The sequence below is a fragment of the Leucoraja erinacea genome, chromosome 13 (assembly GCF_028641065.1).
Source record: "Leucoraja erinacea ecotype New England chromosome 13, Leri_hhj_1, whole genome shotgun sequence".
Taxonomy (NCBI): Eukaryota; Metazoa; Chordata; class Chondrichthyes; order Rajiformes; family Rajidae; genus Leucoraja; species Leucoraja erinaceus.
In genome coordinates this window covers 39,972,285-39,996,512 of record NC_073389.1, presented here as the reverse complement: position 1 = coordinate 39,996,512, position 24,228 = coordinate 39,972,285, and the positions used below count along the sequence as shown (strand labels likewise).

General features: G+C 41.5%; 1 protein-coding gene across 1 annotated transcript in view; it reads left to right on the top strand.

Annotated features, from left to right (window-relative positions):
- The first annotated feature begins 1,583 nt into the window (after positions 1-1,583).
- Positions 1,584-24,228, top strand: part of col8a1a (collagen, type VIII, alpha 1a) — a 95,932-nt gene continuing 73,287 nt past the window's right edge. The window contains 1 exon segment of the mRNA XM_055644995.1: positions 1,584-1,715. The gene's annotated coding sequence lies outside the window, so the exon portion shown is untranslated.

Here is a 24,228-nt window from a genome sequence, read left to right as displayed (position 1 = left end):
CCTGCCTGCACTCGTACCATAACCCTCCATTCCCTTCTCATCCATATGCCTATCCAATTTATTTTTAAATGATACCAATGAACCTGCCTCCACCACTTCCACTGGGAGCTCATTCCACACCGCCACCACTCTCTGCGTAAAGAAGTTCCCCCTCATATTACCCCTAAACTTCTGTCCCTTAATTCTGAAGTCATGTCCTCTTGTTTTCTCGGGAGAGTTCCTCCAGCAAATTAATTTTTGTTCTAGAGTTTGGCATGTGCATGCACTTTTGTGTCTCCATCAACTCAGTGAAGGCTGGTTTTCCCAAATTATTCTCTTTTTCAAGTGAAGGCAGTTTCTGCAACCAAGTGCTGTAAATGGGCACAATGCAAGATGCATAGCTAATTGCTGAGGCCACAGAGAACCTTGATGCAGCCACGTGGTCTGACAAAAGACCACAGTCTCAGACCATTCCACTCCAGATAAAAAGGAGCTGCATAATAATCTCTCAAACTTGTCTGTGACAGAATGTTTGTGACTGAAAAACGGATGACATATTGTTGTAAGTGAATATTATCAGGTGATTGGTAACGTGAAAGAGGCAATGCCTTGTTCCTTTTTCATAACTGTATGTTTTGTGAATAAACTATATTATTGAATGTAAAGTAGAGAAATTGGATTGGTTAATTACATTGGACTGGACATAATCGATGTTACAAATCAACCACGTGAAATAAATACACGCACACAGAAGCAAATATATTTTGATACATGTTTTCCCCACATTTCCACATTCATACGCTCCCACACAGTCACGTTGCTTCCCTCAAATATATGCATATTTATCACAAAATATCTAAAAAGCCCTACTTTCCTTTAATTGTTTGGCAAGAAAATACTTAGGCGATGCAAAAGCAAACCGATGGGTTAAAAACTTAAATGAGTTAAAAACTGATTTTTAACTGGTAACCTTAGATATTCACAGGTAATGAGTTGCGCAGATTTTGCAAACATTTAATTTTGGAACCTGAAGTACACGTAAAAATCCATTTCGAATTAGTCGTAAATATTCAGATGTAGTACGTTTTATCCTTGTCATGTGCTGTATGCAATTAAATTAACCAGTCACCTTATTGACTGTCTGTTATACAAGTGCACTATAAGCATCGTTGATAATTTCATTTTGTGCCTGCGAATTTCATTTTTTTTCCGTCGCATTTTATTTCTATCATTTTCGTTCAATTCGATTGCCTTTCTTTTGACCAGAAACTTATGCAAGCAGGAAAAAAACTAGCAGGAGTTACAGCTGTTTCCTGAAGTGAGAGTTGTCAGGAGAGGGAAAAGCGGCTGCTTTGAATTGGCTGCGGCAAACAATAAGGAGGGAGCAGAAAGGAACGATCCGACTGTCTTAGAAATAAAGTACTTCCAAACCAGTCGCCAAACTTGAATGGTTCAGAAGTGTTCCTTGTCATTGTTTGCTGTATTCCTGCGTTGCAGCCCGCACGCGTGCATCCCCTTTCATCCCCGGGAAAGGCACAAGTTCTGTCTCCAAACTGCTTGTCAGACCACTCCCCTGCCTTGTCTTGCCCACCTCCCCATGGCGAGCAGCTCCTCCCATTTACACATATAAGCCAAGTACGTTGCCGGCAGCGGCCGTGCAGAGCATTTTCTCAGTCCGGTGCTGTACTGAACCTGTGAACGAACATCTTTCCTCGCAATCACGCTCTTCGACCAAGGTAAGAGTTCTGCTGCCACCAAACATTGCTGGTCAAGTTGTTAAGGATGTGGCCGCCAGCTATTAAAATCACGTCGCTTTTATTCAAGGCGATTGGCTCTGTGAGTCTTACTTTGTTATTTTTTGTTGTTGTTTCTAACTAATGCAAAAATGTGTGTGTGAACCTCGGGCAGCAGGTAACCACTTACTATTGTGCCTTCCACTTGCAATGTCAGACTTCACATTCAAGAAATCAGGGAGGCAAAACACTATATAGCAGCATATTCCAGTCTTATCTACTAACATTAAAGGACTTTCTTAAAATTATCAATCGAGCTGAGATCTGAGTTTTGGGTTCACAGGTCAAGGTGTGGGAATAAAGGATTGAAGTCAAGAACCAGTAGAATGGTTGATAACAAATACTTTGACTAACATATTTCTACTGACAAAATAGTGCCCAGGAGATTGGAATTTTACCTTGGTTTTTAGGAAGCAGATTTCTGAAAGAACAGGAAAATCCATGCACCTGAAAACTTCTAAACATTGCATTTTGATATAGATTTCTGCTATAATGTCACTAACTCTATTGCGTCATGGTAAATTTCAGTCAGATTTTGATATATTGATCTATATGTTTTACTGCCTTTGGGTTTGGTTTTATTTAATTGTCATGGTTCTTTAGCACATCTTGGTGATTATATACTTTAGACGTGCATGTATTGGATGTAAGTGAAATGATAAAACCTTTTCCTTTTTAAGATGAGTAGTAGCAACTACTTAAACTGTAGTTTGAACTTGAGCAAGGGGCTGGAGAGCCCAGTCAGTGTAGTACTTTATACCCTTCAATTAACCTTACGACGTTCCTGAAAACTCCCTTCTCCACCCCCTTCCTTTCTTCATGAGTGCTTCAACAAAGGTCCTTTATGCAGGTGCAGAATTTGAAACTTTGGTGTGGTCTCCTTTCTGCTGCATGTCTTTGGGGGGAAATCAATTTCCTCAGGAATTTTGCAGCTTAGTCATAACATCTACAATGTGTGAATTCATTCTTTCACATGTGAAATTAGAGATCACGGGAATCGGGTAAAGACTGAAACATAGATTGAAAGTCTAAGTTCGTTGCATTTGCCAATCTTTCAGGATTGTTTCCAGGAATTGAAGATTAATTCAGGGACACTTGTTCTGACAACCCTGTGGAAAAAAAATCCTACTGTTCTTAAAAGGAAAGGTTCTGTCTGTTCATTCACTTTCAACACGTACATTTTTTAAAGTATATAAATACTGAGATGTGAAAAGTTACTTGTTTTTATATTCAATAATCTTCCCATCAAGCAACAAACTAGTGTTTTAAGAAGTTTTTAAGAAGGAACTGAAGATGCTGGAAAATCGAAGGTAGACAAAAGTGTTGGAGTAACTCAACGGGTGCAGCAGCATCTATGGAGCGAAGGAAATAGGCAATGTTTCGGGCCAAAACCCTTCTTCAGACTGTTGAAGGGTTTCGGCCTGAAACGTTGCCTATTTCCTTCACTCCATAGATGCTCCATAGATGCTGCTGCACCCGTTGAGTTTCTCCCGCTGCACCCGCTGCATCGCTCCATAGATGCTGCTGCACCCGTTGATTTTCTCCAACACAAGTACTAATCTATCATGTTTATCTCATAAGAAGATGGATTATACAGGATGATCATTGTCACAACATAGACGTGGCGTGCTTGGAAGACGAAGTGTTAAGTAATATTACTTTCATCCAACTTGACAACCCGAGCTATTCAAGATCCCATCTACTCTAGCTTTTGAGCTATTCAGATCTGTATGTGACTAAACATAGATTCTTCTCTTGGTTCCTCCCACCATGGGTACTTCTGTAGGATACATTGTATTCACAAGCAAAATATTTCTGATGGAACAAATCTGAAGCAGAAACTGCTAAGACTGGTCAGGCAGCACCGGTGGAGAGAGAAAGTTAATATTTCTGATCCATTAAACTTTATTGGACTGGTCGTCAGCCTTAAATGTTAATCCTATTCCTTTCTCCACAGAAGATATTGTGAAATGTGTTTGGCTAATTGTTTCCTTATTTTCTACCACAATTGCTCCTGGGACATGGTCTTCAACATAGCCTCTGTCCATTGCATTCCATGTCAGCTGCTGCACTACTGCAATGTGGATTTAACCCAGGCACATTTTTGATCTTGAGCAAAGCATAAAGTTCTAGAGTAACTCAACGGGTCAGGCAGCATCCACAAAGGGAATAGATAAGCGACTACACATTCTGATTCAGTCTAGAGAAGGTTCCCAACCTAAAACAGTGCTTCTCAGATCCCTTCACAGATGCTGCCTGACCCACTGAGTTACTCTAACACTTTGTGTTTTGCTCAAGATTCCTCTATCTGCATTGTTTTTATTTTGACATGGAGGTCTGCATTATAAGAAATAAGCCCTCTATTGATCTGAATGAGAACTAAGGAATATTAACTTTTTTATTTGGACACCTGAAATCAAAGGCTTGGTCCGGTTGAACCTCTTTTTCTAAAATAATTAGATTTAACATGACCTTTAATTTATAGTATCCTTGCTCTATACAAAGCATAGCATAGTCATCTTATTTGAATAATACAAATTCTTGCCGAGAATGAAGGGGGGACCTAGTGGGGGGGGGGGCACTGAGAACGAAGGTGGGGTAGGAGGAGAGGGGGTCCTGCTGCCACATGGGGTGGCTGTCAGTAGATACAAATGTTCGTAACTTTTGTAAATGTTGTAACTTTGTCGTCGCCACAATGTGGGGACATTTGTGCAATGCTTAGGTGAGGTCTCCTACATGATTTTACTAGGTTGTGTGCAAAACGGAGCATTTCACTGTACCTAGATACATAGGACAATAAAGTATCATTGAAAGTGCAATAGTCCATGAATAGTACTGGCAATGTCAGAATAACGTGTTTCATTTTATAAACTGGTTATTTAGACTGATTGGTGGGATCTAGTGAATTGTTCAGATTATCTTCACATTTTCTTGCGGTTAAAGTGAATCAAGAATGAGTAACAAGTACTAATCTATCATGTTTATCTCATAATTGTACAGAAAATGGTGATAATGACTGTGCTGAAGTCTTCTTTTAGTCAGTTCAAAAGATATTTTGGTTTAAAAGACATTTTGGTGGTTGACTACCAGAGGGCAGCAGGGAGCTGGGTCTGCCCTTTCTGGAGGTGAAAAGCCATGATTTTGAAGTTGTGGCCTTCTTTAAGTATGCCGTGTAAATTAAGGTGCAGCATATAGATATCCAGAGCACCAAGGCTCCAAGTGTTTTGGTGCATGAGTTTTGAGTTTTGTTCCTTTGAAGCCCATGGTATTGGCAGTGCACTAAATTCTGGAGGTTCATTTCTCACTTCCCGAGTCCTGTAGGCTCTACATAGGAAGGCAAGTAGGATCCAAGTTACAGCATTGGAGCATAATTTCCATATGAAGAGTTGGCTGAGTTCCTAAAATGGCCAGTCACTTTGCACTCCTGCTAGTAGGCCCCTTTTAAAACAGAGCTAGCTGTCTTGCCACAGCTAACAGAGTAGTAAAGCCAGTCACCCGGCATTGAGAATATTACCACCCCATAGCGCCAAGCAACTGGACTCGAAATGGACCCCCACGTGCTACTGCAATGTGGTAAATAATGTAAAGTTTTTTTACAGAGATATAATTGTATTACTTTTGGAAATGTATAGGGAAAGGCCCAGGAATTAAGAGAAATTATCATTATGATTAAATGATGTAAGCAACACTTAAAGAATCAATGAATTACAATTATCAAGATATTCTGATTTTTTTTTACATGTTACGCGCACACACATACAGTGGGGTGCAGCTTCTGTATGTGTTGAGGGAACAAGTTTAGAAAGAGTTGTGCTCTTTCTAAGTTTACTACAACTTTAACATGTCTGGAAATATTTTGAATATGCATTGCTTCTGCCAGATTTTGTAATTCAAAACCAAATTGGTCCGAACAGGGCTAAATAAAATTTTACTTTGGAAATATTCAAACTTAGTACGATTCAGTATGACAATTCAGTATAAGTGCTTGTATTGGTCTGGTGGAGAAAACATACACCTGATCTCTTGAAGGTTTAGTGAAATCAAAGGCTTGCACATCAAGATCCACAGTGATTTGGATAAGGCAGCATTATATATTTTTTTAATGTCTTCTAATGAGGGACAATATGTCTCTGAATTCACTACTTGCCTCAGTATTGGAGGGATTGCTGCCTCATTGCGTTGAGGAGAAAATATTTTGCTTTGTGTTTCAAAAAATGGTGCTCCCTGTCTTTCAGCTGTTTTAGAGAAAGGAGTTCTTGCTGAAAATGAATGGACGGAAAAGACTGTTCGTATGAGCTTTTGTTAGTGTGTGTTTAGGTGGTCAGGGGTGGTCTGCTGAAGGAGGGGCATACTTGATCCCTGCTGACGTACCAAAAACAACTGCTCCTCACATCTGAATCCCTGGTGTTCGAGTGTCCTGTCTACCATTCACACGTTGGTCTTATTATTTCAACATAATTGGTGCAGGCAATTCAAACGTTTGGACTTTAGAATTATTCAGACAGATGTATTTAATGGCTCATCCCAAGGCATGAGTATTCACTGACCACTATTGCTCCTTTATGTAGTCCCATCTTGTTTCAGTATGTTTCCTGCTCTCGCCTTTGGCTCTTTGAATTGGCATAATTCCGTTTTTCCTATTGAGACTGTCTTGAGGAATGCTAAATCTTTTTATTTTCTTCACTTTACCTCACTTGGCAGAATGTGCAGGTTCTCACTCGCATTCACAAGTTAGTCTTTGGATTAGTATTGAGTTAACGCTCCAGCTACTGTGTCTACACTGATTAACAAATTGCCTGTCCCAGGCAAAAAATAAAAAACGGTCGAAAATTATTGTCTTCCATTCTGACAAAGCAGACACAACCTCGCATGCATGAATAGCTGTAAAATGTTTATGAAAAGTATGAGCATTCCTCGTACATTCTTTTCTCTGCTAAAGAAGGATATTCCCTCAGCTCACACTCAAACTGTACAATTGCTGGAGGATGCTTCACACACATGTGTGCTAAACAGCCGTTTGCCGTAGACAGAGCAAAGCAATCCCACAAAGGGCGGATATATCAAAGGTCTGCATTCCTGCCACATCTCCTCGTGAATGGAGGCTGGCAATTTAACTGCTGATGGGATTGAGGATACTCCAAGAATATTTCTACCCTCAACAGTGCCAGAGATTTCTACCCTCAACAGTGCCAGCACATGATTGACAAATAAAAGGTTCTAACGTTTGCAATCATGTTCAATCATAAAAGCCATGAGCAGACCAATGAATTAGAAGCAAGAATAGTCCACTTAACCCTTAGAGCCAGCTCTACTGTTTAATTAAATATGGCTGAGTTGACTATAACCTGTGTTCCACCCATCTATAGTAACTTTCGCTCCCTTGCTTTTATCGAGATCCTATCCATCTTTGCCTTAAAACATGTAGACACTCGCTGCTCCTTGAGGAAGTGAGTACCAAAGACTTCCCTCCTTCTGAGAATGAAACTTGTCGTCTTGTCTCGAACCCTGGTTCTAAATTCTTCCATGTGAGGAACCATGCTCTCCAAATCCACCCATCAAGATCCCTTGGGGACTTGTATAATTTCAATCAAATCACCTCTGACTCTGCTAAACCCGACTGGACACAAGCCAAGCGTATTCAACCTTTGTTCATGAAACAATCTGCCCACTCTGGGTATCAATATAGCAAACCTCAATATTCCAGGTGTGGTCTCACCAGTACCTTTCTTAAGTTACTTTTAATGTCCATTACTCCCATACAATAAAAAACTGAGCCTGCTCAGTTTAGTTCTGTGGCAACTCATCAATGGGCAGATTCTGTTCATCAATGTCCAGGTGATGATGAATCAAGATTGCCTGGCTTCAGATCTTATTGCAAACTTGATTCAAAAGTATAAAAAGAGGTGAAGTGAAAATGACTTCCCTAGGCATAGAGGCAGCACATGTTTGAGTGTAGCATCAGGAGTCCTGATGAGACTGCTGTCAGTGGGTATCGAAAGGACAATTCTCCACTGGCTCACAACATATCTTGAACAAAGGAAGACTGCTGTAGTTGCTGGAGGTTGATCTTCCTGGACATCATTGTAGGAGTCCCTCACTGAAGTGTCTGAGCCCCAACCATCTTCAGCTGCCTCACCAATAATTGTCTTAGGGCTTGTTTCCACGCTGTATGAATCTTTGGTCTAACTTGCCCACACCGACCAACGTGTCCCAGCAACACCAGTCCCACCTGCCTACGTTTGTCCCATACTCCTCTAAATCTGTCCTATCCATGTACCAGCTAATTGTTTCTTAAACATTGTAATATTCCTTGCCTCAACTACCTCATCTGGCAGTTCATTCCATACACCCACCACCCCATGAGTGAAAATGTTACCCATCAGATACTTATTATATATTTCCCCCTTCACCTTAAACCTATGTTCTCTGGTTCTTGATTTCCCCTACTCTGGGCAGGGGATTCTGTGTGTCTAGCCGATCTATTCCTCCCATGGTTTTTTACACCTTTATAAGATCACTCCTCATCCTCCTGCATTCCAAGGTATAGAGTCCCTCTTGAGCGATTTAATCCTTGAATTTGGTCCCACCAGATGACTGGAGTACACCATGCTAAATTACCAAAGTTCAGTATCGGTTACCTGAAGACTGTTTCATGTACCAAGAATATTTGTTCAATGTTTAGAAATGTGTCTCTTGAGGCTATTAGAAAGTTTATAAATTCTCTGACAACTGAGTCAGAACATAAACAAGAATCAGTGATGCATGCTCTCTCTGTGGAGATAAATAAATACCACTTTAATGACTGGCCTGTCATCATCAATTCAGAAGTGACATTAAATACCTCACAAATAATCATGAACAAAATATAGGATTTCATTGCACCTTTCAGGGATAATGATCTTGCATCCTTGAAAGCCAGAAGTTAAATATTTGTTTAAAAGGAATTATTCATCAAGGAAAGTTAATCTAGTACCTGTACATAGAACAGGCCCTCTAGCCAACAGTGTGAGTGTGGAACATGATGCCACGTCTAACGTTTAGCTGCCTGTACATAACCCATATCACCCCCATTCTCTGCATATTCATATGCCCATCACTAAGTCTCTTAAAAACCACTATCGTCCTTGTCTTCTATCAGTAAATCCGTTCTGAATCCAAATGACCAAGTCACTGTTTATCTCCTGCCGCCGTAACTTAATCTTCTGGATCAGCATATCATGGGGGACTTTATTAAATGCTTTACTAAAATTCATGGAGCCAGCATCCACTGCCCTGCCCTCATTGATTACCTTGGTCACCTCCTCAAAAACCTCAACCAAGATAGTATAGCAAGACCTGCTGTGTATAAAGCCATGCTGACTGTCCCCAAATAAACCATTCTCTTCCAACTGGGATTAAAATCCTATCTCAAAAGCATCCATACCACTGATGTGAGGCTCACTGACCCACAATTTGCTGGATTCTCCTAACTTACCTTCTTAAATAACGGAACAACATTAGCTACTCTCCAGGACCTCCGCTGTAGCTAGCAAAGATGCAAAGATCATCGTCAAGGCTCCTGCAATCTCCTATCTTCATGAGCCCCAACACCTATCTCAAACTGTCCTTGCATATTTGTACTCTCCACACTGATATCTCTGTCCCCCATATCCTTCTCCTTGGTGAAAACAGATGCAAAGTACTTGTCACCACTATCCTCAGACTCTAAGCATAAATTCCCTCCTTTATCCTAAAGCAGTTATACGTTTTCCTTGTTTTTGCATGATGGTATTAGGGTATTGTGATCAGGGAATATTTACCCTTTTATAATGTAGTTAATAAAGATTTGAGATTTCCCTTAATCTCTACTCATCAATGCCATTTCATGATTCCTTTTGGCCTTTTAAATCACCCGCTTGAGTATTTTGCTTCTCTATATCTCTCAAGGGCTCAGTCGGATTCCATCCTATTAAAGCTTGCATGCATTTCCTCTTTTTAACCACATTTGAATTCTCCAAAGTTGGGTAAATAAAATACTCCCCTCAACCTCCACCCCTCCCTTTCTCTTCCCTTCTCCCCTATGCCCCTCCTGGATTTGTACCTCTTTCTCCCTCTTCTTCTCCTTCCACCTACATTCCTTCCACTAGCTTCGCAAGTTGCAGTTCTTCAATCCTTCTCACACCTTCTGTAATTTAATATCTGGTCTTTATCCAACCATCTGCCTATCAATACCCCAATCCACCCTGTCTTTTGTCCCCCCCCCCCCCCCCCCACTCCCCCACTCCCCCTCTCCCTGCAATTGGCCTGAAGAAGGGCCCTGCAACATTACCTATGTTCTCTAGATGTGCTGGATTACCCCAGCATATTGTGCCATTTTTGTAAACCAGTATCTGCAGTTCCTTATGTTAAATTGCAATCTCTTTGGTCATCCAAGGTTCTCTTATTTTGCCTTTGTTATCCCTCCTCCTCACTAGAAAATGTTGCTTCTGAGTTTTGATGAACTGGCCTTTAAACAGCTCCCACATGTCAGTTGTAGGTTTGCCGCATTAATGTACAGTGAGATTTGAGTTACTATACAGCCATACTAGGTAAAAAGCAAAAATACACACAGCACATAAAATAAGGTTTAACATAAACATCCACCACAGTGGAATCAACATTCCTCACTGTGATGGAAGCAATAAAGTTCAGTCATCTTCCTCCTTTGTTCACCCGTGGTCGGGGCCTTTGAACGGGGCCGTTGCCGACGGTCCGCTGTTCAAGCCCTCTCGTCGGGACGAATCGGAACACTCCACGGCATGATGCTCCCAAGTCGGCCACTTCTTAACGGAGACTGCTGCTTCAGGGTGTTAAAGTCCACATATTTAATGTATTAAACCAACAATTGCTCACAGAAATAGCAGGTGAATTATTTACAAAGGCAGGTACAAATATTGTAGTATAAACCAATGATGTTAGGAAATAAAATATTTCTATCATTTATTTAAGTTTTTAAAATAGTTTTAAAATTGCAGATATTTGGAGTGGCTTTGCTGTAATACAACTGAAAAGGAGTAGTTTGTGCTAAATTTGGCATGCTGTAACCTCTTGAGAAAAATTGTATAACCAATTGTATTATTTTTATTTTAACCTTGCATATTATGGAGCATTGCTCTCGGGAATCTCTAGATTTAAATCTTTTTGATACAAGGATATCCAGCATGAAATTTGAATATTCTTTTATTACCATGTTTTACCATGCTGGTCTGTTAATTGTTTGAACCGGCATTTCCAAAAGTAGGTTAAACTGATTAAATTCTTACAAAAATCAGCCAATAAAAGATTACAGTGGAATGGAAGTTGGCTTGGGTCTAGATACCACTGTCATTCTTGCTGACAGTTCATGCTAAGAATTGCCATAAAATTCAAATCCCAAATCTTAATTAGATGTGGCCATTTTAGATTTATCTGCAAATTCCCTAAATTCTCTCAAATTGGATAATTTGCTGTGGTGCTATCATGGCTTCTTTAGTGTGTGTGTGTGTATTTACCATTATTTCTCCATGTTTTTTGTACAAATTTGCACATTTGGCGATCTTCAGAAAGTGAAGAAAAGGAAGAAATACAGTACAAAGAAATAAAAGGTGACGTTTCCACTAAACTCACAGATGTAGAAAACTAGATTACTGTATAACAAGCTGCAATTAATTTAAAACTCCATCAGTCAAACAACATTTTTTCCCCTGTTAGTTTTGTTTACTGTAGATTGTTATCTCATTTCCATTAAAATTGCAACTTGCCTCTCAGCCATTAGCAGTAACATATCTAAGTTGTTATGATAACTATTTACCATGGTTTAATTATGCAACTACACCCAAATAAATTTAGTCAACGAGTCTGTGTTAATCTGACCACTTTTCATACATATTACAGTAAAGCATTTTGATTTCCTCCAGTATCTATTGAAAGCACATTCTTTATGTAATTACTGGCCCATTATTTCTTGTGTTTTAAGATTTTGCCAGCACTAAGTTCTTATCAAATGTTAGCGGCATTGATTACTCATGAATTCCAATGATATGATGGAGATGAATAGCCACTATTTGTACAACACTGTCTTCACACCAGGATGTAATCTGAATCGCATTTATGTCACTCTGTTGCCACATTCCTTTAAATTTTTCATTGATTCACCTTTCTAATGTAATTTTGATCTCTGATGTTGCTTTCGCCATAACTACTCCGTCTGTATGTGAATTCCATTCAACAGTAGAGTTCATGATGGGGCTGAGTGAACTCTGCTTAGCAGACTCTAGACAATGGAACTCTGACACCACCTCATAGCTACCTCTGGACCACGATCCCTCCAATGCATCAATAGGCCACTGTCTCGCATACCGCACATCAGGAGATCACCCCTGCACAGCCTCCAACCTGATAATTCCCCAGCTCTGTACTGTCCAATTCCAATTCCGGTCCATGATTTGTTAACATGATTGCCCTGGTAGGCCCATTGTTTCAATCTGCTTTTGCCCCACTGAACTTATCTCCTCATACTTCGATTTATTCTTGTTCCTCCTTGTCCTGTGCATTTCCACCAACATGTGGGAAACCTGCATAATCTCCATCATTTTAACAACTTCCAATTCCCTAGCTTTTAGCCATGGATGTCCAGTTCCTGTACACTTCCATTGCCCATCGTGAAGGCCTGGAGCTCTCCGTTTACATTTGGAACATCGATCCAACCAGTTCCCCTGTACTAAACTCTCCTCCGCTTGGCAGAACCCATCCTTAACCTGAACTTTCTCTTTTGATTTTCTCGCTTTCTACAAAAAACAGAAGTGTAGCCATGGGCACTCAGAAAGTTCCAGCTATGCCTGCCTTTCTCTTGGCAATGTGGAGCAGGACAGACCTATTGTGGCACTGCACCCCAACTCTTTCTCCAATACATCAGAACAGGTGAATGGGGGGGGGGGGGGGGGGGGGGGGCGGAGGTGGGGGGAGTGGGGTGAAGAGAATGCTGGAAAAAAGTAGTGGGGTTTGGACAAAGCATGGCAAGTGATAGGTGGATACAAGTGTGATGGGAGAGGGTGAATTGGCAAATAGGTGGTGTAAATGATGAAGGCTGGAGGTGAAAAGGAAACCAAAGGAAAGAAGAGGAGGTGTGAAATGAGCGAGGTAGATGGATGAAAACTTTTTTCACACAGAGAGTGGTGAATCTCTGGAATTCTCTCCCGCAGAAGGTAGTTGAGGCCAGTTCATTGGCTATATTTGAGAGGGAGTTAGATGTGGCCCTTGTGGCTAAAGGGATCAGGGGGTATGGAGAGAAGGCAGGTACAGGATACTGAGTTGGATGATCAGCCATGATCATATTGAATGGTGGTGCAGGCTCGAAGGGCCGAATGGCCTACTCCTGCACCTATTTTCTATGTTTCTATGTTTCTATGAAAGAGGATGAGGAGATGAGAAAGAGGGGCTTACAAATGAGAACTTTGGAACTGAGGGGTTCTCGTCTTTACAAATGTTTCTATCATTGGAGAGATGGATCATTTTGTGCCGTATTATTGCTGAGATGTCCCAGATTTTGCAGTAAGAATAATGGTGAAGTAATCTGCGATCATTCCTATTCATAAGCAAATGGCACAGCAACTGACAAAGTGCATGTGCAGTGGTTGGAAATTGAAGCTGGTGTTTGAATTATGACAATAATCCAGGAATTTAGTTATGGCAGCACCTTGCCAAGTGGCCTGGCATTTATATATGTGGAATAGCAGTAAGTTGAGCATTTAGCCGAATGATACAAGTAAATATGGAAGGCAAATTAAGCTGGCCCATTCAAATATATATGGCTATTTAAGATGGGTGATAGACCATAGAACAGTACAGCACAAGAACAGGCTCTTTGGCCGAAGATGATGCCAAAACATCCAAAAAAATCCTCTTGAATGTCACTATTATATCTCCCTCAACCACCAAACCCGACAACACGTTCCAGGAACCCACCACCCTCTGTGTAAATAAAAATGCCCTCGAGTAATTGATTTTTTTTTATACTCAGGGGGGAGAATGTGGAGAGGAGAGAGGAACTGGGGGAGAGAGTCAGGGTCTTTTCTGGGTAAGTGATGGAGACAAGTTTTGAAGAAGAAGCCTGAGAAAATGATTTTAATAAAGTTGAGTGGGGTTGCATTGGAACATTACCGGTCAGGGGTTTACTTCCCCTTGCGACTTTTCAGCAACTGTTTCGACCTCAAGCTCGAGCTTTACCTTCGAGCCGGATCGACCGTCTTGACTCACACAAGTTAGGGCTTTGATTGCAATTTTTGAACAGGAAGGTACGGCTGGGACGATAGCATTACAACCTACTATGATCTACCTCGACTAAACCTACGAGTAAAAAAATATAGATTTTTCCATGGTGACCTTTTTTTACTTGCTGGCATTTTTCAGCATGTTGAAAAAAAATATAGATTTTTCCATGGCGACCTAGCTGAGGCCTCGACTACGCAGGGACTACTCTCAAGCATGAAGGGGAGTTACAAAGACCTGTTAGGACCTCGTGTCGACCATGTTGCGAGTATGAGTCGAGGGCAAACTCTTCTAAACTCGCGAATTAGGTCGCCGCACTGGGACAGGCCCTTTACAATTAAATGTTGAGCCTTGTCCCTTCCTGCAAGCAGTGCTCCAAAAACATCCATTTACCCCTCCTTGCCTTGTCTTGGTTTATACAAGAGCTGAGAATATCCTTGAGGAGGCTAGCACTTGAGAAAGTGGTGTAAACCATCCCTTGAAATACTCCTTACGTTTTTGCATTTTCCACGGCCTGTCAAATCAGGTCAAACTTGGTTTCTTAAAAAAATAACAGAAGCGGTTCCAATAGAAGCATACAGGCTCCTTCAAATATTTCGGCAACCACCCCAGCGGCTGATAGAGGATTAGTCCCATGTCTCCTGGCGCACCTCCATGAAAATTAGAAGTAAGCAGGTTCCTGTTGTGGATTTTTAATATTTTAACTTCCATCTCTCCCTAACCTATGCAACTTTTGAAGGTTAAAAAGACTCTGACAAGTTTAAGAAATGATTCTTCAATCTGGACAATAAGAAAGCATGGGCCAAGAATCAATTACTTAGCCTTATAGTTTAGTTTTGAATGTATTGGGGTAGCTTGCATAGGAGATAATTTCCCAGGTGAAATTGACCCTGCTGCAAAATTGGAACGTGTGAAGTTTCCACCCATTATGCCATGAATTGGTTGTTAGTGATGGCTTCTGTTCCACCGTGAAACCAAACTAGAACGAGAAGCAAACTGTGCTAGTTGGTGGCTACTTTCAGTTTTGTTGCAGATATTAGAGGATTTGCTCTGGGCAGCTTCGGAACAGGCTGCTGAACTGAACTGAACCATCCTACCAACAACTAGAGAGCAGCCCTGAGCTACTATCTACCTAATTGAAGACCCTTGGACTATCTTTGATTGGACATTTTGGTCTTTATCTTACACTAAACATTATTCATGTTATTACCATTATCATTTCATTTGAACACTGTGGAAGGCTCGATTGCAATCATGTAGTGCCTTTTCGCTGACTGATTAGCACACAACAAAAGCTTCTCATTATACCTTGGTACGTGCACCAATTAAGGAGCAGCATGGTGGCACAACGGTAGAGTTGCTGCCTACTGTGCTTACAGCACCAGAGTCCACGGTTCAATCCTGACTACAAGAGCTGTCTGTACGGAGTTTGTACTTGACCGCGTGGGTTTTCACTGAGATCTTCGGTTTCCTCCCACACTCCAAAGATGTACAGGTTTATAGGTTAATTGGCTATGCGTAAATTGTCCTTAGCGTTTAGGATAGTGTTAATGTGCAGGGATCGCTGGTTGGTGTGGACTCGGTGGGCCGAAGGGCCTGGTTTCCTCGTTGTATCTTTAAACAGCTCCAAGATTCTCTAAGTGCACTTAAAGTAACTGTGGGTACTTTACCAACTGCTCATTTCAGAAGTGATATTTCTGGCAGTGCTTTATTGAAGTGTCATTACGGATATGGTTACCCATTCAGGGTGGCCCAAGGCAGAAGAGAAGGGCAGCCTATCAACGATGAGCCTACAGCAACGATGAGGACCTTCAGCAATGCCACATATTACCTGGGCCTCCGAACAAATAGTCATGGTATAATCACATGTGCTTCTCAGAAACATGACATTCACCATGAGGAAATTGTTCATATGATCCTCAACACATTTTTCTGTTGTGGAAGTGGACACCTTTTCCCTGCAGGTGGAAAGATCAGAAGTTGAGCCTTGATGGTACATGGGGACAATCAATGGGTGGGAGCCAGCGGTGTTGACAAATTGCAGTGCCCAAGTTGCCAGCTGCTCCTGACACTAATCAAAGTAGGTGAAGTCACTACTTCAAAAATAGAGACTGCATGTGCCTCTGTTCTGGTGAACAATAAATTAGGAGACGCAATAGAAATGTTTTTTATGGAACTGAAAAAAAATCATGTGCCAAGGAAGTTATCAATCAATATAACTTTCACCTCAAAGGAAAGAGCATCCCAGGTGCAAGAGTATGGCTAAAACTGGAGAATAAATGGAAGAGGTTGTAGATGATAGTTGCATAATGTTGGCTGATGTCCTGTCAGGTTTCATGCAGATCCAGTATTAGAGTTTGTTTTTTATTTGTAAGCTACATTAACCACTTTAAATTGGATTTTAGGCATTTGTGTGATTATATTTTGCATTGGGCATAAACATTACGTCATGTTTTAACACGTTAAAATAAGTGCAATCCAATATCTAGTCGTTGCTTGCTTTGTTTATTCAGGGCCCATTGGTGAGCAAATGTATGCAATGAAAGGCAGGTAATTGTGAACAACAGCCACAAAGTACTGGAGTAAAGGGCCTGTCCCACTATACGAGTTTACCCAAGAGCTCTCCCGAGTTTTAAAAAAAATGGACATTCAAGTTGCCAAACTAAGCCACGATGCAGCCAGTCAGTATGCTCTCTACTGTGCACCTGTAGAAGTTCAAGAGAGTCCTCCTTGTCATACCGATTCTCCGTAAACTTCTCAGGAAGTAGAGGCGCTGATGTGCCTTCTTTATAATTGTATCAGTGTTCACGGACCAGGAAAGATCTTCTGAAATATGCAGGCCCAGGAATTTGAAGTTTTTGACCTTTTCCACCATCCCGTTGATATAACGGGATTGTGGGTCCCTATCCTACCCCTTCCAAAGTCCACAATCAGTTCCTTGGTTTTACTGGTGTTGAGAGTCTGGTTGTTGTGCTGGCATCATTTGGCCAACAGTGGTGTCGTCGGCGAACTTGATGATGGAGTTCGCACTATGTCCGGCTACACAGTCATGAGTATAGAGTGAGTACAGCAGGCAGTGACGGATTTAGATGAAGAGAGGCCCTAGGCTATTCCACTTGTGATGTCCCTCCCAATCCCCCACCGCCACGACTAGAGGAAGATGGAAGGGTGTTTTAAATAATTTGAGTAAAGCCAAGGATTTACTTACCCCTGAGTTTGACTTTTGAAGCCTGCAAGTATCCAAAGATGTTCCCTGCACCCGCCATCGCTGCTACTGAAGCATGTGTGAAAGTTTGCCGGACTCCGTGTCACCAGATTGACACCGATGTGTAGCCGAGCGTGGCCAATGTGATAAGGGGCTGGAAAGCTGCAATTATTAATTAATTTATTTATTGCAAGTGCCAGTGTCGAGTTATCAGCTTAAAACAGTATTATTCTGAAATGGAGGGCAAGGAAAATTACTGAAGGGTTGTTTAGAGACTACAGTGCGTTGTGACAGCATATGTAAGAAAGGCCTATGACAGTGTCAAAAATATTATACACCTTGGCCGGAAGCCCCCTAGATTTTCAGGCCCTAGGCTTCAGCCTACTAGGCCTATATGCAAATCCAGCACTGACAGCAGGGGGCTGAGCACGCAGCCTTGAGGTGCTCCCGTGCTTATTGTTATCGAAGATGACACAATTCCAACAATATGGACAGACTGTGGTCAGTGAATGAGGAAGTCGAGGATCCAATTGCAGAGGGATGCGCAGAGACCCAGATCCGTGAGCTTGGCAACCAGCTTGGAGGAGATGATGGTATTAAACGCCGAGCTGTAGTCAATGTCAAGTGATGTATGCTTGTGGCTGCCTGCAAAGCCCTGGCCTTTTTTTAATCAAAGAAATGTCACTTCAAAAAATAATGATATTCAACAGTTTACTGGTTTGGCTGCAAATTTGATACACGTGGGAATTATTCAGACACGAAGAGACTAGATGCTGGAATCTTGTATAAAACACAAAGTGCTCGAATAATGCAGCAGGTTAGGCAACATCTCTGCAGTACATGGATAAGTAACATTTAGTACTTGGGACCCCTCTTCATACTGGATAGGCAACATTTCAATTTGGTCTTAAGAAGGATCCTGACACACAACATCACCCATCCATGTCTGGTGATGCTGCCTGGCTCGCTGAATTATTCCGGCACTTTATCTTCCATGTGGAAATTATTCAATTGGCACAATGGTTATATAATAATGAATGCATTAAATATGTCCAGAGCAGAATAAAAGTAAAACCATATTTTATTCTGCTCTTATGTTAATGTATTTAACAGATCCAAAAGTATTTGCAGTCAGTTATTTTCCACAATTATTAGAATATCGTGCGATCAGTAAAATAAAAAATAGTTGTCGTGAAATTGAAATTTTTCAATGTGATTTTGTTGATGCTGGAGTCATAATATTACACTGATCTTGAGTTTGAAAATTTAAATGTGCTAATACTTCATAAAATCAATTAGGAATGGCAATTAGTGTTGTTTGTATGTGGATCAAAGGGATTGCGTGTACAAGGACACAAAGTGCTGGAGTAACTCAGCGAGTCAGGCTGCATCTCTGGAGAACATGGACAGGTAATGTTTCAGGTTGGGACCCTTCTTCAGACTGCATTTCTATGAATTGTGCACAACCTCGCTGAGAATTGTGATTTATTACTTGACGCCCTGAACGCAGAAGCAGCTGTAACATTCCATGAAGTAACGCTAGGCTTTTTCAACCCAATAAATAGCCTTAATCCTGCTTAAAAATGCGCGGTCAAAGTAAATTCCTCTGAGAAACCTTGCTGCCCTTTAGTATCGGGCCTGCTTCGCTCAGCGTTTTCTGGGAATGGCTGTGGCTCAAGAATTAGCAATGCTTTTTTGTTAAATTTATGCAGCAGCAGGAGTGTTCTTCACAGCACTCCCGAGAACAGCAGTTCTAGCTCCTCTCACAACTCCCTGCCGCTGAGGCACAGGGGGCAACGTCTTCAGTTGAAATAGGCACGGAGATGATGATAGGTGCTGGCAGCCCACTTAAATCGATGAAATTAGATCCTTGATCCAATTAGCCTTGTGCCACTTAGTAGGGGAGTGTTGGAGTGGTTGGATTTCAAGGTACTAAGGTAACCAAGTTCATTCTTATTCACTAACAAAAGAAAGTTGCTACACCAATGCCCCCAGCCTTATCCACTGTTGCATTGTGCATTAAACGACCTTGAAAAGCAACACGTCTTCACGTGCTTTAAGGCCTAGATTCATCAACTTTTTAATTTTGTGTTGGGTCTGCAGAAATCCTGATTAATGGACTAGGTTGATGCAAGTATAACATTCTTTATGAAATTTATTTCACATTAATCAGGATTTTGTTAATTCCACCTGAGCTGTAAGAATTCTTAATTGAGAAAATCTTTTTGCATACTGAACTTCAACACCAGAATAAGAGATTTCCGGTCACGTTGTCCACCCACATAAAGTTCTGTTACTAAGCATTTGTTTAGTGGAGTTTTGTCTAAAAGACAGACAAAGCAGCGACATTGTGAAATGTCAGCGTCGAGAAGTAACATTTCTGGCAGACATGGCTCCTTGAAAGTGACAATATGAGTATAAACAGTGGTAAAGAAGGTGTCTTGGTATGCTTGCCTTCTTCAGTGAAGTTCAGGATGTCATTTTGCAACTTTATAAAACTTTGGTTAAGCTGAATTTGGAGTATCGTGTGCATTTCTGGTTGTCCCATTATAAGAAAGATGTGGGGGGCTTTGAAGACAGTGAAGAAGTAAATCAAAAATGCTGCCTGGCTTAGAGAGCATTAGCTATAGAGCGAGTTTGGACAAAGAGAGTTGGTTTTCATTGGAGTGTCTGAGCCTTTTGGGGGGACTTAATAGAAGTGCATAAAATTATGAAGTGTCGGTAGGGTAGACAGTTTACCCAGGGTGGCAATGTCGTGGACTGGAGGGCATAAGGTGAGAGGGGGGAAAGTTTAAAGGAAATGTGCGAGGCATGTTTAAAAAAAGAGTTAGAGGTACCTGGGGCATGCAGGCAGGGTTGGTGTTGGAGGCAGATACGATAGTGGCATTTAAGAGGCTTTTTAATAGGCACTTGGATCTGCATGGAATGGAGGGATATGGCTCAAATGCATGAAGTGGGAATCAGTTTAACTTGGTATAATTTTCAGCACAGATATTGTGCTTTAAAGGGCCTGTTCCTGTGCTGCACTGATCTGTTTTCTTTTTTATCCGCTGCAAATGGAGATTAAAATTTGGGCGACAAGAGATTTGCATATGTCGGAATTGGGCACAAAAAAACAGAATACTGAAAAAACTCTGCTGTCAAGCAGCCTCTTCAAGCGCTCTTTTTTTCCTAATTCATGCACGTGTGGTTCTTCTAGTTTTCTGTGGTTTAAAAATAAACTATCAGACGAGCTCCAATAATGTGTTGCAATCATACTGTACTTTTAGTGTCAATATCAGATGATCACTGTCATTCTTAGTGGACAGTTCTACAAGGATTATCTTTCGCTGAATATCTTCTTGGATTTGACATGTTTGAGTTCATCGATCGGGGCATAGAATACAGGAATTGGGATGTTATGTTGCGATTGTACAGTCCATGGGTGAGGGCCAAAGGTTCCTGTGGTTTTTACCGAGACTGGAGTGCTTGCGTTGTAAAAAAAGCTGGACAGCCTCAGTCTCTCTTTCCCTGGAGTGTAGGAGACTGAGAGATAACCATGTAGAGGTACGTGAAATTTAAGGGATTGTAGCTAAGTTGAATGATCGCAGTCTTTTTTTCCCCCAGGGCAAGTAAGCCTAAACCTAGAGGACATGGGTTTAAGGATATTTTGTAGAGAATGTGCTGCTGGAAAAAGCCATAAAGGCAGGTATATTTACAATGTTTAATGTTTGGGATAGGTATGTTGTTAGAAATTTTTAAGAGGGATATGGGCGAAATGCAGACAAATGGGGCCAGCTTGGATAGATCCTGGTTGCCATGAACAAATAGTCTATGACTATTATGACCACTAGATGTTGAACCATTCGTCTTTCATCACTTGTGGAGACCAAGCAGTAAGTCCCAGCAGAATTCTCAGCAACAGGGCATCTTGGTGTAACCTGATTCTGTCCTTGTGCTATGTCTGTATTATTTAGCAGTCAGTGCAGAGAACTTGTGTTCCTCGAGATCCAATCCTCAATGTCACAGGGACTGGTTGAAGCCATAACAACATAAGAAAAAAATCTTGAAAAGAACAGCAAGACCACAATGTCAATTGTTAAAATGTTTACATTGATGAGCCACATACAGTATAGACCTTTTTTAAAATTAAGTTACAGAGCAAAACACAACTACTGTCCAAATACAAAGGATTTAACTGCTACTGGCTGCTGCCAGACATATATATCTACTCTTTGGAGGAGGGAGGGCTGTCTCTGTGATCCATGTTATCCAATAAAGATCAATATTATTCCAAGCAAAGTCTTATTGCTGCTGCAGTAAATCCTGCAACAGCATAATGTGAAGTTCCCACAACCCTTTGCTGGTTAGAGTTTGCCTTTCCAGTGCATTTGTTAGGTCTTGTGGCCATCATTCCGAAGAGTCCTCCAGGGACTATACTGGAAGTATCTACACCCACTAGGGACATTTTTTACATTTACCAAGTCAATAAACCTACAAACCTGAACGTCTTTGGAGTGTGAGAGGAAGCAGGAGATCTCGGAGAAAACCCACGCAGGTCACGGGGAGAATGTAAAAACTCCATACGGACACCACACGTAGTCTGGATCAAACCCGAGCATTCGCTGTAAGGCAGCAACTACACCGCTGCGCCACCATGACCGCATTTGTAAGGACCAGTTTTATAATGGCACAAATAGAATTTTGGAAGTTGCCTAATTATGTTACTGGGACTTTGGACCAATGAGAGGAAGTTGTTGAGAAAATTGTTCAAAGGGAAGCCATAAAGAATAAGGTAGAGGAATAAGCAGTTAAAACTAATCATCTGGAACAGGGTCCCGTCCTGAAATGTCATCTAGTTTAGATTATTATTATTATATTATCACATGTACCGAGGTACAGTGAAAAGCTTGTTTGCTGTGTGCTATCCAGTCAGTGAAAAGTCTATACATGAGTACAATCACGCCTTCCACAATGTACAGATACAGGATATATTATCCATATCAATGATGGCCATCCTTAGGAATGGAGATCAAACTGTACACAATATTTCCAAACTTGAAGCAGCATCTAACTCCAGTGTCAATGCATTCCCTACCTCTCGGTCTGGGTACTGCATCTAAACTCAGACTGCACTCCAGTTCCCTTGCTGAGTCCAGCGGGAGTTCTGAGGGAACAGATATTCTCATTTCATTCTCATTGTTACACTAGCTGGCACAGACCTGATCATTTGAAAAGGGGTGCAGCTTTTAGAAACATAGAAACATAGAAAATAGGTGCAGGAGGAGGCCATTTGGCCCTTCGAGCCAACACTGCCATTCATTGTGATCATGGCTGATGCCTGCCTTCTCCCCATATCCCTTGATTCCACTAGCCCTGAGAGCTCCATTCTCTAACTCTCTAGAGTCTAACTCTCTCTTAAATCCATCCAGTGATTTGGCCTCCCTAAGGAGGACACAAACAATCTTCCTGATGTACGAGCCAGAGGATCTGGGGTGACAGAGGAACTGAAGGAAATCCACATTAGGCAGGAAATGGTGTTGGGTAGACTGAATGGACTGACGGCTGATAAATCCCCAGGGCCTGATGGTTTGCATCCAAGGAGGTGGCTCTTGAAATCGTGGACGCATTGGTGATCATTTCCCAATATTCTATAGATACAGGATCAGTTCCTGTGGATTAAAGGGTAGCTAATGTTATCCCACTTCTTAAGAAAGGCAGGAGAGAGAAAACAGAGAATTATAGACCAGATATCGGTGGTGGGAAAGATGCAGGAGTCAATCATAAAATATGAAATAGCAGCAGATTTGGATTGCAGTAACAGGATTGGTCCGAGTCAGCATGGATTTACGAAAGGGAAATCATGCTTGACTAATCTTCTGGAATTTTTTGAGGATGTAACTAGGAAAATGAACACGGGGAGAGCCAGGGGATGTAGTGTACCTGGACTTTCAGAAAGCATTGATAAGGACCCACATAGGAGATTAGTGAGCAAAATTAGGGCACACGGTATTGGGGGCAGAGTGCTGACATGGATAGAAAATTGGTTGGCAGGCAGGAATGAATGGGAGCCTATCAGAATGGCAGGCAGTGACTAGTGGGGTTCCGCAAGGCTCGGTGCTGGGACCGCAGCTATTTATAATATATATTAATGATTTAGATGAAGGGATTATGTAACATTAGGAAATTTGCAGATGCACAAAGCTGGGTGGCAGTGTGAACTGTGAGGAGGATGCTATGAGAATGCAGGGTGACTTGGACAGGTTGGATGAGTGGGCAGATGCATGGCAGATGCAGTTTAATGTGGATAAATGCGAGGTTATCCACTTTGGTAGCAATAACAGGAAGGAAGATTATTATCTAAATAGTGTCAAGTAGGGAAAAGGGGAAGTACAATGGAATCTGGTGGTCCTTGTTCATCAGTCAGTGAAAGCAGGTACAGCAGGCAGTGAAGAAAGCAAATGGAATGTTGGCCTTCATAACAAGAGGAGTTGAGTATAGGAGCAAAGAGGACCTTCTGCAGTTGTACAGGGCCGTAGTGAGACCACACCTGGAGTATTGTGTGCAGTTTTGTTCTCCAAATTTGAGGAAGGACATTCTTGCTATTGAAGGAGTGCAGCGTAGGTTCACAAGGTTAATTCCCGGGATGGCGGGACTCATATGCTGAGAGAATGGAGCGGCTGGGCTTGTATACTCTGGAATTTAGAAGGATGAGAGGATATCTTAGTGAAACATTTACTATTATTAAGGTACACAAAAATGCTGGAGAAACTCAGTGGGGGCAGCAACATCTATGAAGCAAAGGAAATAGGCAACGTTTTGGCCCAAAATTTCCTTTGCTCCATAGATGCTGCTGCACCCGCTGAGTTTCTCCAGCATTTTTATGTACCTTCGATTTTCCAGCATCTGCAGTCCTTCTTAAACACTATTATTAAGGGTTTGGACACGCTAGAGGCAGGAAACATGTTCCCGATGTTGGGTGAGTCCAGAACCAGGGGCCGCAGTTTA